The sequence below is a fragment of the Macaca fascicularis genome, chromosome 3, assembly GCF_037993035.2.
Source record: "Macaca fascicularis isolate 582-1 chromosome 3, T2T-MFA8v1.1".
NCBI lineage: Eukaryota > Metazoa > Chordata > Mammalia > Primates > Cercopithecidae > Macaca > Macaca fascicularis.
In genome coordinates this window covers 80,793,432-80,808,811 of record NC_088377.1, presented here as the reverse complement: position 1 = coordinate 80,808,811, position 15,380 = coordinate 80,793,432, and the positions used below count along the sequence as shown (strand labels likewise).

General features: G+C 37.3%; 1 pseudogene; it reads left to right on the top strand.

The window, feature by feature from the left end:
- The first annotated feature begins 12,154 nt into the window (after positions 1-12,154).
- LOC102130971 (alpha-enolase pseudogene) lies at positions 12,155-13,946 on the top strand (annotated as a pseudogene).
- The last annotated feature ends 1,434 nt before the right edge of the window (positions 13,947-15,380 follow it).

The following is a 15,380-nucleotide window of genomic DNA, read 5'->3' as shown; positions in this document are numbered from 1 at the left end:
TTGCCGGCTCCTTTCTGTGGAAGTGTTGCCCTCTTTGGCAGAGGCCCAGCCATGGATCAGCGCAGAAAGAGACCCCTTCCCAACTGTGGCAGACCAACGCTAAGATTGACCCCTAAATATCTAACTCTTTAAATTAATACTCCTCTTTAGTGTCCTCCTTCTGAGTGTGGGTGGGACTCTGTGACTCGCTTCTCAGCAGTAGAATCTGGCAAAGGCGGATGTCATTCCATGGCTACTTTGCATAAGATGGTAACCTGTCTTGCTAATAGATTATCTTATCCTTTGCCAATTTCGATGACAGAAGCTGCTATGTTGCAAACTTCCCTAGGGCGGTGACCTAATCATAAAGAAAATCATAAGGAGCAATGGGGTGATCCCAGCCAACAGCCAAGAAGACACTCAAGTCCTTAGGCTTACAACTGACAAGGAACTATCAGCAGTGAACACTGCGTAAGCTCAGAAGTGACTCACCAGTTGAGCTTTGAGATGAAATCAATTTCTTGATCAATGTATTGCTTAGAGTCTCATGAGAGATAATTAATTAAAGGATCCAGCTAAGTCAGGCTTTGACAGCTGACACCCGGAAACTGTAATGAGTGTATGTCATTTTAAGCCACTAGGACTGTGATAGTTTGGTACCTAACAATAGATAACAAATACCCCAGTCAAATGAACCAAGTTCACTTGGAGATAAAGGCTATAGCGAACATCTCAATACAATGACTCTCATGTCCATGTCAAAGTCATCCATGTCAAATGCAAGTGAAGATGAAAAATTTATGCCAATCTTTAGCAGAGTTAGTTTAGAAGGAAATAAGGACAAAATAACTTTGAAAGGAACCATGGGGAATTCCACATGCAGCATGGCAACATAAGGATCTGGGCAGACCAACTCCCTAGTGAAACTTGTGAAAAATTTTAAGAAGGCAACTAATTTGTATTTCTGGAACATGATGGAAAATCTAATAAATCCATATAAGTCTACTAAAATTGAATAAGAATATGAAAGTCTATGGCATTTAAATTATAATATCCTTTCTTTCTTGTCTTCCCATCTCAATGTAAAAGAAACTTCACTGCAGACTGGTGTAGCCAAAAAACAGTGCCCCCCATTTCCCCCAGTGGTAAGTCAAGGGCTAAGATATCTTCCAGAGAGGAGTAGCACATCAGCATGCCTCATCCTGTCCCCCAGCTGCTTGTAGCAGAGGCTATATTCTAGGCAATTTCAGACAAGGTATCACGAATTCCTTCTTCCATCCAGTTGCCACTACTAGGTGTAGACTGCCTCAGACATGGATTGCTGAGAATCCTGGGGTCCCAGTGTCATCTGGCTCATTCATAAGGCAGTGACTTCCAATCAGGAGAGTCACTGTGAATACAAGAACAAAAAAAACAAAGAAATACAGTTAAAAGTAAACAGAATACTTCAATAGCCACAGCACAAAATAGAAAACTTTGAAATGAATGAAAATAAGAGTGTAGCTTTTAATGTCTATAGTTTAGAAAACAAGAAAGTTCTTAAACCAACAACCTAAACTTCTACATTAAGGCACTGGAAATAGAAACACAAACTAACTCACTATAAAGTATGCAGAAGTAAGAAAATAATAGCATGTAAATTAATAATACATGGAAATAAAAATATAGAGAAAATAAGTAAAACCAAAGTTATTTGTTTGTAAAGATCAACAAAATTGCCAACGTTTAGTTAGATTAACCAAGAAAAAGAGAAAAGACTTAAGTTAATATAATCAGATATGAAATGGTGGACAATACTACTAAACTTCATTGAATAAAGAAATATTATGAAGAATTATGCACCACTAAATTAGATAAATTAGATGAAATAGAAGTCTTCTGATTATTTACTTTTAACTGTATTTCTTTGTTTAATTAGATTAATTAGAGTAATTAATTTTATCTAATTAGATAAATTAGATGAAATAGAAAAATACATAGGGCCTGGCACAGTGGCTCACGTCTGTAATCTCGGCACTTTGGGAGGCCAAGATGAGTGGATCACCTGAGGTCAGGAGTTTGAGACCAGCCTGAGCAACATGGTGAAACCCCATCTCTATTAAACATACAAAATTTAGCTGGGCATGGTGGTGGGCACCTGTAATCCCAGCCTCCTCAGGCTGAGGCAGAAGAATCACTTGAATCTGGGAGGCAGAGGCTACAGTGAGCCAAGACTGTGCAAGCCTGGGTAACAAGAGCAAAACTCCATTTCCAAAATAAAAAATAAAAACCTAGGAGGACACAAACTACCTAACCTAATTCAAAAAGAATTAGAAAATCTCTGTAGGCCTATAACAAGTAGTATAGTGTTTAAATGAGTAATTAAAAAGCTACCCACAAATAAGCCTAGGGTGACATGGCTTTACTGATGAATTTTAACTGACATTTAAAGAATTAATATCAATTATTCTCAAGGATCCCAAATAATAAAGGTGTATGAAAACTGCTATCACATTCTGTGAGATCAGTATTGCCTTGATAGTAAAACCAGAAGAAGACGTTGAAAGAAAAGAAAACTACAGGCCAATATCCCTTATGAATATAACCTTTACAAAATACTTATGAACCAAATCTATTGACATATAAAAAGGATTCCACACCATGAATAAGTGAGATTTATTACAGGAATGCAAAGTTGGTTTAATATCCAAAACCAATTAATGAATAACCCATATCAATATAATAAAAAAGCAAAAATAATAAGCATCTAAGTATATGCAGAAAAAGCACAGATCAATCCAACACTCTTTCATAGTAAAAAACATTAAATAAACTAGGAATAGACATGAGCTTCCTTAACCTGATAGGGGACATATACAAAAATCCACAGGTAACATCATACTTAATGGTAAATAACTCAATTCTAAGACTGGAACTGTAAGATCAAGAACAAGAAAAGAATATCCACTCTTACCATTTCTACTCAAAACTGTATTGGAGAGTATAGCAAAGGCAATCAGGAAAGAAAAATAATAAAAGGCAACTAGAGAGGAACAGAAGAAGTAAAACCATCTCTATTTGCTACTATCTATATTTTCTTGTATATGCAAAATCCTAAGGAATCCACTAAAAAAATCATTAGAACAAATGAATATATTTAATAAGCCTGAAGGATCCAAAATCAATATACAAAAATCAGTTCTATTTCTATGTACTTGTGTATTAGTCTATTTTGAGATACTATAACAAAAATACCTTTAATTGGGTGACTTATAAACAACAGAAATTTATTTCTCATAGTTCTGGAGGCTGGGAAGTCTAAGATCAAGGCATCAGCAGGTTGACTGTCTGGCAAGTGCTTGCTTCCTTAGAGATAGCACATTCTCCTCTTTTTGTCCTTACATGTTGAGAGAGATGCTCTTTTATAAGAGCACTAATCCTATTTGGAAAGGCAGAGTCCTCATGACCTAGTTACCTCCCAAAGGCTCTACGTCCTCAAACAAACCATTAGCTTGAGTAGCAGGATTTCAATATATTAATTTTGTGAGGACACAAACATTAAAACCACATCAACTTGCAATGAATAATCTATAAAGGAAATTGAGAAAATAGTTTTACTTACAAATCATCAAAACTAATATAATACTGAGAAATAAATTTAACAAAAGTAGTGAAAAACCTATACTCTAAAAACAACAATGTTAAAAGATCTTAATTAATGGAATCAATATCCATATTAATGACTCAGAAGATTGAATATTCTTAAGATATTAATAATTCCAAAAACTGACCTACGGTTTCAACATAATCTCGATCAAAGTTTCAGGTGAATTCTTCGTAAACTTAGCAAACTGATTCTAAAATATATATCTAACTGAAAATTATTCATAACAACTAAAATAATCTGAAAAATGAAAAATAGGAAGATTCATATTTCATGATTTCAAAACTTAATGTGAAGCCACAGTAATCAAGACAATGTGATCCTGAAATATAGATATACAGATCAATACTATAGAATTGAGATTTCAGAAATATACCCATATATATACAATCAATTGATTTTCAACAATTATTTCAATATTATTCAGCAGACAATGAAGTATTTTCAACAAATAGTGCTGGCACAACTGAAAAGCCAAATACAAGAGAATGAAATTTGATTGCTACCTCATACTGTACAAAAAAATTAAATCAAATGGACCATAAATGTCAATGTAATAGTTAGATCAATAAAACACTTAGAAGGAAATTTAGGAGTAAATCTTCATGATCTTGGGTCCTGCAATGGTTTTTTGATACAATGCCAAAAACACCAAAAACATAGGAAACCAACAAAAGAATTGGTCAATTGTATTTAATCAAAATGTAAAACCTGTGTGTTTCAAACAACTTTATTGGAAAAGTGAAAAGTCAAAACACAAAATGGTAGGAAACATTTGAAAGTTATTTATCTGACTAGAAACTTGCATTTGGAATATATAAATCCTACAACTCAGTAATATAAAGACAGCCCACTGTTATAATGTGCAAAGGATCTGAATTGACATTTCTCCAAAGATATACAAATGGACAGTAAGCACAAGAAATGATAATCAACATCATTAGTCATCAAGGAAATGCAAATCAAAATCACCATAAGATATCACTTTATACCCACTAGCATAGCTACAATCAAAAAAATCTGACAATTACTTGTGACGAAATGGAGAAATCAGAACACTCATACACTCATGATGAAATTACAATATAGTGCAGCTACTTTGCAAAACAGTCTGGTGTGTCCTCAAAATGTTGAACATAATGTTTAACATTCACTCTTATATAAGGAGTAAGGAAAGGACCAAGTTTCAGCTTTCTACTTATGGCTAGCCAATTTTCCCAGCACCATTTATTAAATAGGGAATCCTTTCCCCATTTCTTGTTTTTCTCAGGTTTGTCAAAGATCCGATGGCTGTAGATGTATGGTATTATTTCTGAGGGCTCTGTTCTGTTCCATTGGTCTATATCTCTGTTTTGGTACCAGTACCATGCTGTTTTGGTTACTGTAGCCTTGTAGTATAGTTTGAAGTCAGGTAGCGTGATGCCTCCAGCTTAGCTTTGTTCTTTTGACTTAGGATTGTCTTGGCAATGCACACTCTTTTTTGGTTCCATATGAACTTTAAAGCAGTTTTTTCCAATTCAGTGAAGAACGTAATTGGTAGTTTGATGGGAATGGCATTGAATGTATAAATTACTTTGGGCACTATGGCCATTTTCATGATATTGATTCTTCCTATCCAGGAGCATGGTAGGTTCTTCCATTTGTTTGTGTCCTCTTCTATTTCACTAAGCAGGGTTTTGTAGTTCTCCTTGAAGAGGTCCTTTACGTCCCTTGTAAGTTGGATTCCTAGGTATTTTATTCTCTTTGGTGCAATTGTGAATGGAAGTTCATTCATGATTTGGCTCTCTGTTTGTCTGTTACTGGTGTATAAGAATGCTTGTGATTTTTGCACATTAATTTTGTATCCTGAGACTTTGCTGAAGTTGTTTATCAGCTTAAGGAGATTTTGGGCTGAGATGATGGGGTTTTCGAAATATACAATCATGTCATCTGCAAACAGGGACAATTTGACTTCTTCTTTTCCTAACTGAATACCCTTGATTTCTTTCTCTTGCCTGATTGCCCTAGCCAGAACTTCCAACCCTATGTTGAATAGGAGTAGTGAGAGAGGGCATCCCTGTCTTGTGCCAGTTTTCAAAGGGAATGCTTCCAGTTTTTGCCCATTTAGTATGATATTGGCTGTGGGTTTGTCATAAATAGTTCTTATTATTTTGAGATATGTTCCATCAATACCGAATTTATTGAGAGTTTTTAGCATGAAGGGCTGTTGAATTTTGTCAAGGGCCTTTTCGGCATCTATTGAGATAATCATGTGTTTTTTGTCTTTGGTTCTGTTTATATGCTGGATTACGTTTATTGATTTGTGTATGTTGAACCAGCCTTGCATCCCAGGGATGAAGCCCACTTGATCATGGTGGATAAGGTTTTTGATGTGCTGCTGGATTCGGTTTGCCAGTATTTTATTGAGATTTTTGCATCGATGTTCATCAGGGATATTGGTCTAAAATTCTCTTTTTTTTGTTGTGTCTCTGCCAGGCTTTGGTATCAGGATGATGCTGGCCTCATAAAATGAGTGAGGGAGGATTCCCTCTTTTTGTATTGATTGGAATAGTTTCAGAAGGAAACTATTCAGAAGGAAAATAGTGCTGTTTATTGCAGCACTATTCACAATAGCAAAGACTTGGAATCAATCCAAATGTCCATCAGCGACAGACTGGATTAAGAAAATGTGGCACATATACACCATGGAATACTATGCAGCCATAAAAAGGGATGAGTTTGTGTCCTTTGTAGGGACATGGATGCAGTTGGAAACCATCATTCTCAGCAAACTATCACAAGAACGGAAAACCAAACACTGCATGTTCTCACTCATAGGTGGGAATTGAACTTTGAGATCACTTGGACTCTGAAAGTGGAACATCATACACCGGGGCCTACTATGGGGAGGGGGGAGGGGAGAGGGATGGCATTAGGAGTTATACCTGATATAAATGACGAGTTGATGGGTGCTGACGAGTTGATGGGTGCAGCACACCAACAGGGCACAAGTATACATTTGTAACAAACCTGCACGTTGTGCACATGTACCCTGGAACTTAAAGCATAATTAAAAAAAAAAAATTTACTCTCCATTTGTTCTCCCCCAATGGTTTCTCTAGTGAACACATGGTCTCCAGCACATGCATATTACATCACAGTAATGTGGTTCTCTCTCAGGACTCCATTCTGAGAGCCAGTCATGCAAAATGAGTATCTACATGTCCCACAAAATTATCTAAATTGCAATCTCGATATATTGTGCAACTACTCTCTCAGTCCCTACAACTAGATTCCAACGAGTTGTTCTCGACTTTCTCCTCTCTTTCATCCCGAAGTAGAGTTTCACTGATATATACCAAAATACAAATGATCATTAGAGACTATTATAAACAATTATATAACAAACAATAAATTACTTAGCCTAGAAGAAATGGATAAATTCCTAGACACATTCAAACTACCAAATTGAATTATAAAGAAATAGAACATCTGAACAAATTGGTAATAAGTAAATAAATTGGATCTGTAATAAAAAGTCTCCCATCAAAGAAAAGCACAGGACCTGACAGTGTCATGGCTAAATTTTACCCAACACTTAAAAAATTAATATCAATCCTCCTCAAACTCTTCCAGAAAAAAAGAAGAGAATAATTCCAAACTCATTTTATGAGGCCAGGATTTCCTTGATATCAAAACCAGACAAGGACACTACAAGAAAAGAAAACTAGAGGCCAATACCCTTAAATATAGATTCAAAAATCCTCAGCAAAATACTAGTGCACAAACTTTAACAGTACTTTCAAAAGATAATTCACCATGATCAGGTGGGATTTATCCCAGGGATGCAAGGATGGTTCAACATATGTAAATTAATAAATGTGATATATTATATTAACAAAATGAAGAACTAAATATATATGATAATCTTAATGTGCAGGAAAAGCATTCAATAAAATTCATTCTTTCATGATGAAACTCATGATTAAAACTCATTCTCAATAAAGGAGGTGTAGAAGAAATGCATCTTAACACAATAAAGGCCATATATGACAAACCGATAGCTAACATCATCCTCAAGTATAAAATGTTGAAAGCTTTTCCTTTAAGATAATGAACGAGACTAGAATGCCCACTCTTGTCACATCTATTCAACATAGCATTGGAAGACCTAGTCAGAGAAAATAGACAAGAAAAGAATATAAAGGCACCTAAATTGGAAAAAATGAATTTAAATTCTTTATTTGCAGGCAATATGATCTTATATATACAAAACTCTAAAAAATCCACCAAAAAGCTCTTAGAACTAACAAACAAATTCAGTAAAATTTCAGGATACAAAAATTAGTAATGTTTCCATACACTAACAATGAACTATGTGAAAAACAAATCAGAAAACAATGCCATTTACAATAGCTACAATAAAATGAAGTAAAATACTTAAGAATAAACTTAACCAAGGAGGTGAAGATCTCTGCACTAAAAACTATGAAACATTGATTTTAAAAGTTAAAGAAGACACAAGTAAATGGAAATATGTCTCATTTATATAGATTAAGGAAATTAGTATTTTTTAAATGTTCATACTACCTAAAGCAATGTACAAATTCAATACATTCCCTGCAATTCCAATGATGTTTTATCACAGAAATAGAAAAAAATCCTAAAATTCATATGGAACCACAAAAGACCAAGTGGCCAGAGCAATCTTGGGCTAAAAGACAAAAGCTGGGAGCATCACACTATCTGACTTCAAAAAAAGTACAAGTGATGGTAATCAAAACAACACGGCACTGTCATTAAAACAAATACATAGACCAATGAGACAGAATAGGGAGCCCAAAAATAAATCAATGCTTTTAAAGTCAACTGATATTTGACAAAGGTGTCAAGACCACACAATTGGAAAAAGGCAGTCTCTTCAATAAATTATGCTGGGAAAACTGGATATCAACATGTGGAAGAATTAAATTATACCCTAATTTCATATCATATACAAAAGTCAATTCAAAATAGACCAAACACTTAAAAATAAGACCCCAAACCAAAATATACTAGAAGAAAACATGCTCAGAGATGTTAGTCCAAGCAATTAATTTTTTGGCTATAAACCCAAAAGCACAGGCAACAAAAGCAAAAATAGACAGATGGGATTACAACAAACTATAACACTTCTGCACAGCAGCACAGCACAAGAAACAAGCCACAGAGTGAAGAGACATCCTACAGATTAGGAGAACATATGTGCAAACCATATATCTGATAAGGGGTTAATATCCAAAATATGTAAGGAATTCAAATGGTTCAATAGCAAGAAAATAAGTAACCCAATTTTAAAAAGACAAAGGAGGTAAATAGACATTTCTCAAACGAAGACATACAAATGGCCAACAGGTATATGAAAAAAGTTTAACATCACTAATCATCAGGGAAATGCAAGCTAAAAGGGCAATGAGACATCACCTCACAAATGTTAGAATGACCATTATAAAGATAAGTGTTGGCCTGAATATGGAGGAAAGGGGAACCATTGCACACTGTTGGTAGGAATATAAACTAGTACATCCATTATGGAAAACAGTGTAGAGGTTCCTCAGAAAAGTAAAAGTAGAACTACCATGTGATTCAGCAATCCCACTACTGGACATATATTCAAATGAGTCAAAGCCAGTATATCAATTAGATACCTGCATTCCCATGTTCAAAGCAGCATTATTCACAACAGTCAAGAGATGGACTCAATCTAAGTGTCCATCAATGGAGGAATGGGTAAAGAAAACATGGTATATGTGGACAATGAAAGACTGGTTGACCATAAAAAAGAATGAAATTTTATCATTTGCTACAACATGGATGAACTTGGAGGACATTATGTTAAGTGAAATAAGCCAGTCATAGAAAGAAAAATGCCACATGATTTCACTCGCATATGGAATCTTAAAAAGGTGAACTATATAAGTGGAGAGTAAAATGATGGTGACCTGTATCTGGGGCAATGGGGAGGGATGATTGGAAAGACATTGGTCAAAGAATACAAAATTTCAGTTAGATAGGAAGAGTAAGTTCATGAGATCTATAGTACGACATGGTTACTATAGTTAACAACAATATACCATATTGCAGTCTTGAAAAAAAAAAAGCTAAAATAATAGATTTCAAGTGTTCTTATCACAAAAATAACTGTGAAGTAATGCATATATTAATTAGCTTGATTCAGTCATTCATATATATATGAATATATATATGATAGTAAAGCATCATGTTGTACACAATAAATATATACAATATTGCAATTTTGAAAATAAAATAAAATACTTAAAAGAAACTTTATTTAATTTGACTTCCCTGACTTGTGTCATAGCTGCCCCCTGGGACCTCACATGACATCCAGGCTCCTCACACTGTGGTTTGGAGATTTTTTCTGATCCAGGACACCACTGCAGTCTCAACTCCAGCCACTAACACTGGGATCATGGTGCCCAGAGCATTCCTTGCTGTTTCCTTTGCCTTTGGGCTCTATTCCCTGCAATCCATTTTCCTATTCCATCCCTCCAATTCCACCCACCATTTGCCTAGAGGAGTGCTATCGAGTTCCTGAAAGCCATCTTCCAGCTCATAAATCACGTCCCTCTCTGCTCCCTCACGGCTCCATATCTCATTCATGTTTGTTTATGTGTTTTATTTTCAGCTCCTGACATATACTAATGCTCAATGAATATTCATCACTAAACATTTTATTATTAGAATAAAATTATACATTTCTCCTTAAAAATAAAGCCAGTACAGTATATCAACATTTAACTCATAAAGAATATCTATTATAATGATCGTATTAGTACAAACAACCTTGAACATGTAAAATGAGTAGATAATCTAATATATATGGAATACTATTTATTTAAAATATATGCTTTGGCATTTGTGACAATATGTACAAAAAGATTGGCAAAGATGTTAAAAGTTATTATCCTTGAGTTATGGAATTTATGAGGGATTTCTCTAGTTCTAATATTTTTGGTAAAATTTATAATGTCTGAAATGAATATAAATCATCATTTGTAATACATTGTAAGACAAATTTTGAAAAGAAATAAGTGATTAGGTGGTGATGCTTTAAAATGTTACCGAAAAGAAATAGACCAGGCATTACCCAGCAGCATTTAGGTTCTTTTGCCTTGAACTAGACTTCCCAGTAAGTAGAGCATGTGCAATACCACCCATTGTCTAAGTGCTTGCATATGCATAAGTTGAATGTTCTTTCTTCGAATGCATGAAGAAATCGAAACACAGAGAAGGAAACTTGCTCAATGTCACTACACCAGTGAATTGAAAAGTCAGGACTTGTACCCTGGACGTCTGGCTCTTTCATCAACTGCACTGCCACCTCTAGAGTCACTACGCTGTCTTTCTAGATTTAAAGCTTACACGTGGATAAAAGTAGGCAGTTTTCTCATTGCTTTAATTTTACTTTGAAGGCAAAATATGTCAGGTGATGAGTGTATAAATGAATGGCTTGAATTAAATACAACCCTGATTATAACAAGACAAACTCTTTCCAACAGTGGTTTCTATAATGGAGTAAAATATGTTGTTATAAACAAGATTTTGTTATGATTTTGTCAGATTATCACTAATTTTTCTATTGTCTGCACAAATTATTCCTTCATTTTTCAGAATGTCTATAACTGCTGCTGAATGTAAACTGGCTCTTTCAGTCATCTGGAAAATTTTCCCATACAATGTAAATTTAAAGCTGTATTTGACAATCAGTGGAATTGTCCCTTTGCTTTAATCTGAATGAACAGTACATATAAAAGTAAAGAAACTGGCAAGCATTGATGACTATCTGTGGACCAGAATTAGGTGTTTTCATTAAATTATTAAATACCCACAATAATCCCAGAGTAGAAATTGGAAACTCTGCCTTATAGATGGGAAAGTGACTGGTTTCCATTGCTGGAAGCAAGACAGGTCAGGATGAAAATGCAGTCAGCAGTTTTCAAATATATATCAATTTTATTTAAGAAGAACTATCAATTTTATAGCTCTCCAGGTTTAAGAACAACAGGTTTGAAAACTAGGTAAATGAAAGGGGGAGAGAGAGAGAAAGAAAGAGAGAGAGAGAGAGAAGAGAGAAATCAGATAGATAGTTGGTTATAGACCGAATTTATAAGCAGATGTACTAACCTGCACCACCTCAGGATGTGTTTGTACCTGGAGATAGCGTCTTTAAATTGGTGAGTGAGTCAAAATGAGGTCATTCGTGTGGGCCTTAATCCAATAGGACTAGTGTCCTCGTAAGAAGAAGAGACCTCAGGAATGAGCACACACAGAGGAAAGGCCACATGACAGAGTGAGAAGGACCATTTGTAAGCCAAAGAGAAGCCTCAGGAGAACCAAATCGGTCAACATTTTGATCTTGAACTTCCAGCCTCTAGAACTGTAAGAAAATGAATTTGTATTATTTATGCCACCCAGTCTGTAGTAGTTTATCATGACCACCTTTATAAACTCATACAGATAGAGGACAGTAGGTGTGGGGACCCAGAGCGCATAGACCTCGCAGACCTCGCCGGCTTCACACTCACCTCGGTGTCTGCTGCACCTGCCGCTTCTTCTCCTAGGCCAGGAGACCCAGTGGCTAGAAGTTCACCATGTCTATTCTCAAGGTCCATGCCAGGGAGATCTTTGACTCTCATGGGAATCCCACTGTTGAGGTTGATCTCTTCACCTCAAAAGGTCTCTTCAGAGCTGCTGTGCCCAGTGGTGCTTCAACTGGTATCTATGAGGCCCTAGAGCTCCGGGACAATGATAAGACTCGCTATATGGGGAAGGGTGTCTCAAAGGCTGTTGAGCACATCAATAAAACTATTGCGCCTGCCCTGGTTAGCAAGAAACTGAACGTCACAGAACAAGAGAAGATTGACAAACTGATGATCGAGATGGATGGAACAGAAAATAAATCTAAGTTTGGTGCGAACACCATTCTGGGGGTGTCCCTCGCCGTCTGCAAAGCTGGTGCTGTTGAGAAGGGGGTACCCCCGTACCGCCACATCGCTGACTTGGCTGGCAACTCTGAAGTCATCCTGCCAGTCCCGGCTTTCAATGTCATCAATGGCGGTTCTCATGCCGGCAACAAGCTGGCCATGCAGGAGTCATGATCCTCCCAGTCTGTGCAGCAAACTTCAGGGAAGCCATGCGCATTGGAGCAGAGGTTTACCACAACCTGAAGAATGTCATCAAGGAGAAATACAGGAAAGATGCCACCAATGTGGGGGATGAAGGCGGGTTTGCTCCCAACATCCTGGAGAATAAAGAAGGCCTGGAGCTGCTGAAGACTGCTATTGGGAAAGCTGGCTACACTGATAAGGTGGTCATTGGCATGGACGTAGCAGCCTCCGAGTTCTTCAGGTCTGGGAAGTATGACCTGGACTTCAAGTCTCCCGATGACCCCAGCAGGTACATCTCACCTGATCAGCTGGCTGACCTGTACAAGTCTTTCATCAAGGACTACCCAGTGGTGTCTATCAAAGATCCCTTTGACCAGGATGACTGGGGAGCTTGGCAGAAGTTCATGGCCAGTGCAGGAATCCAGGTAGTCGGGGATGATCTCACAGTGACCAACCCAAAGAGGACTGCCAAGGCCGTGAACGAGAAGTCCTGCAACTGCCTCCTGCTCAAAGTCCACCAGATTGGCTCCGTGACCGAGTCCCTTCAGGCGTGCAAATTGGCCCAGGCCAATGGTTGGGGCGTCATGGTGTCTCATCGTTCTGGGGAGACTGAAGATACCTTCATCGCTGACCTGGTTGTGGGGCTGTGCACTGGGCAGATCAAGACTGGTGCCCCTTGCCGATCTGAGCACTTGGCCAAGTACAACCAGCTCCTCAGAATTGAAGAGGAGCTGGGCAGCAAGGCTAAGTTTGCCGGCAGGAACTTCAGAAACCCCCTGGCCAAGTAAGCTGTGGGCAGGCAAGCCCTTCGGTGACCTGTTGGCTAAATAGAACCCCTCCCCTTGTGTCAGCTCGGGCAGCTCGAGGCCCCGACCAACGCTTGCAGGGGTCCCTGCTAGTTAGCGCCCCTCACCCACCGCTGTGGAGTCCGTGCCGCTTCCTTAGAACTTCTACAGAACCAAGCTCCCCGGAGCCTTGTTTGGCAGCTCTAGCTTTGCCGTCCTGTAATTGGCCCAAATCACTGTTTTTCTCGCCTTACTTTCCACCAAGTGTCTGGAGTCATGTGAGCCTCATGTCATCTTCGGGGTGGCCACAGGCAAGATGCCCGGTGGTTTTGTGCTTAAAATAAAAAGCCTCAGTGACCCATGAGAAAAATAAATAAATAAATAAATAAACTCATACAGATAGAAAAATAGACTTTATATACATATATGTATGTATATGTGTGTGTATATATGTGTATATACATGTGTGTATGTGTATATATACACGTGTGTGTGTATATATATATATTTCAATTATTCTGGATGCTAATTTTGCAGTACCAATTTTTTTTTTTAAATATGAGGTAGGCACTCAGGGAAGAGCACATTTTTATAAGCCATTTTTGCATTGCTTCTAACTGCATGAGTGATCTTTATTGATACATTGCCAGGATAATTTTTGTCAGAGGTTGATTTGTCTGGAAATAATTTAGTTTGCAAATTTTACCTATCTTAGCATCATTCTGCTTGGAGTTTCATCTTCTGAAAACAAAACTTTCATTTTGGTAGTAATAAATAACAGATGTTATTGTTCATGAGCTCTCCTTGGGACTGAAAGAGTTTCCCCTTAGCAATAACCACCACAAAGGGGAGGAGCCTCACATTATTACCATCACAGGGCTTGGTGACCAGTTAGGATCCAGCATGCATTCCAAATTTATGAACATATTTTTGAATAATAAAAGTTCTCCTCCATGGTATGGTAATCGTATTTTAATGGTTACATGCAATATGCATTATTATGGAATTTTTGTTTCTTACATGAATTGTTTGGGCCTGTTGTAATAACTATTCTTTGTTCATTATGTTGCATTTTAACCTAATAATCCCATTAATGTTAATGGGAACTGCCAAGTTAAAACCCATGGAAGCAAATTAATATGCCCTGCAGTCCTTGGACATGACTTTGATACATTTTATATTATTAGTCTCATTCACAGAAGGATTTTATGTTGTTATAAATAGACATAATGAGACTAGATACCTTCAGCAAAAGGGGAATGAAGAAGCTAGCTTGTAGGTTGTTAATTTAGGAACTGTAGAGAGCCGATCCAGAAAATTCAAAAAGGAAGTTCACAGAACATTATGGAGTGACTCAGTGCATTTGCAAAATGTCAGGCTTCCTGCCTATGATTTGGGCTGGATCTCCCATACCTCCAGAGACTGTGACCCTCCTCAGGGTGCCTTCCAAGAAAGCTTGCAGCTCCACTCTGTACTAAGGTCACCATGTACTTTTCTGTTTCTCCAAATAGGATGAGAGCCATTCAAAGGTCTTCACGTGATTTAATTGCTTTTATACATCATTGGATCTAGGACTTAGTTAAGATATAGAGGCTCCTCATGCAGGCTAAGAAGAATCTGACCTTCAGAGTGATATTTTTGAGTCTTTGATCAACAAGAATTCAGAGAACAGACTTGGGGGCTGTGGAAGCAGAGCTCGTGGTGTCCACCTCTCATCTGGTAGACCTCACACAATGCAAGCAAAATACAAGCCAGCAAGTACCTGCCTTCTCCTTAGGAGGTAGGTGCTTTAGCAACATGTGAAAGTTGTCACTGGACCATGTT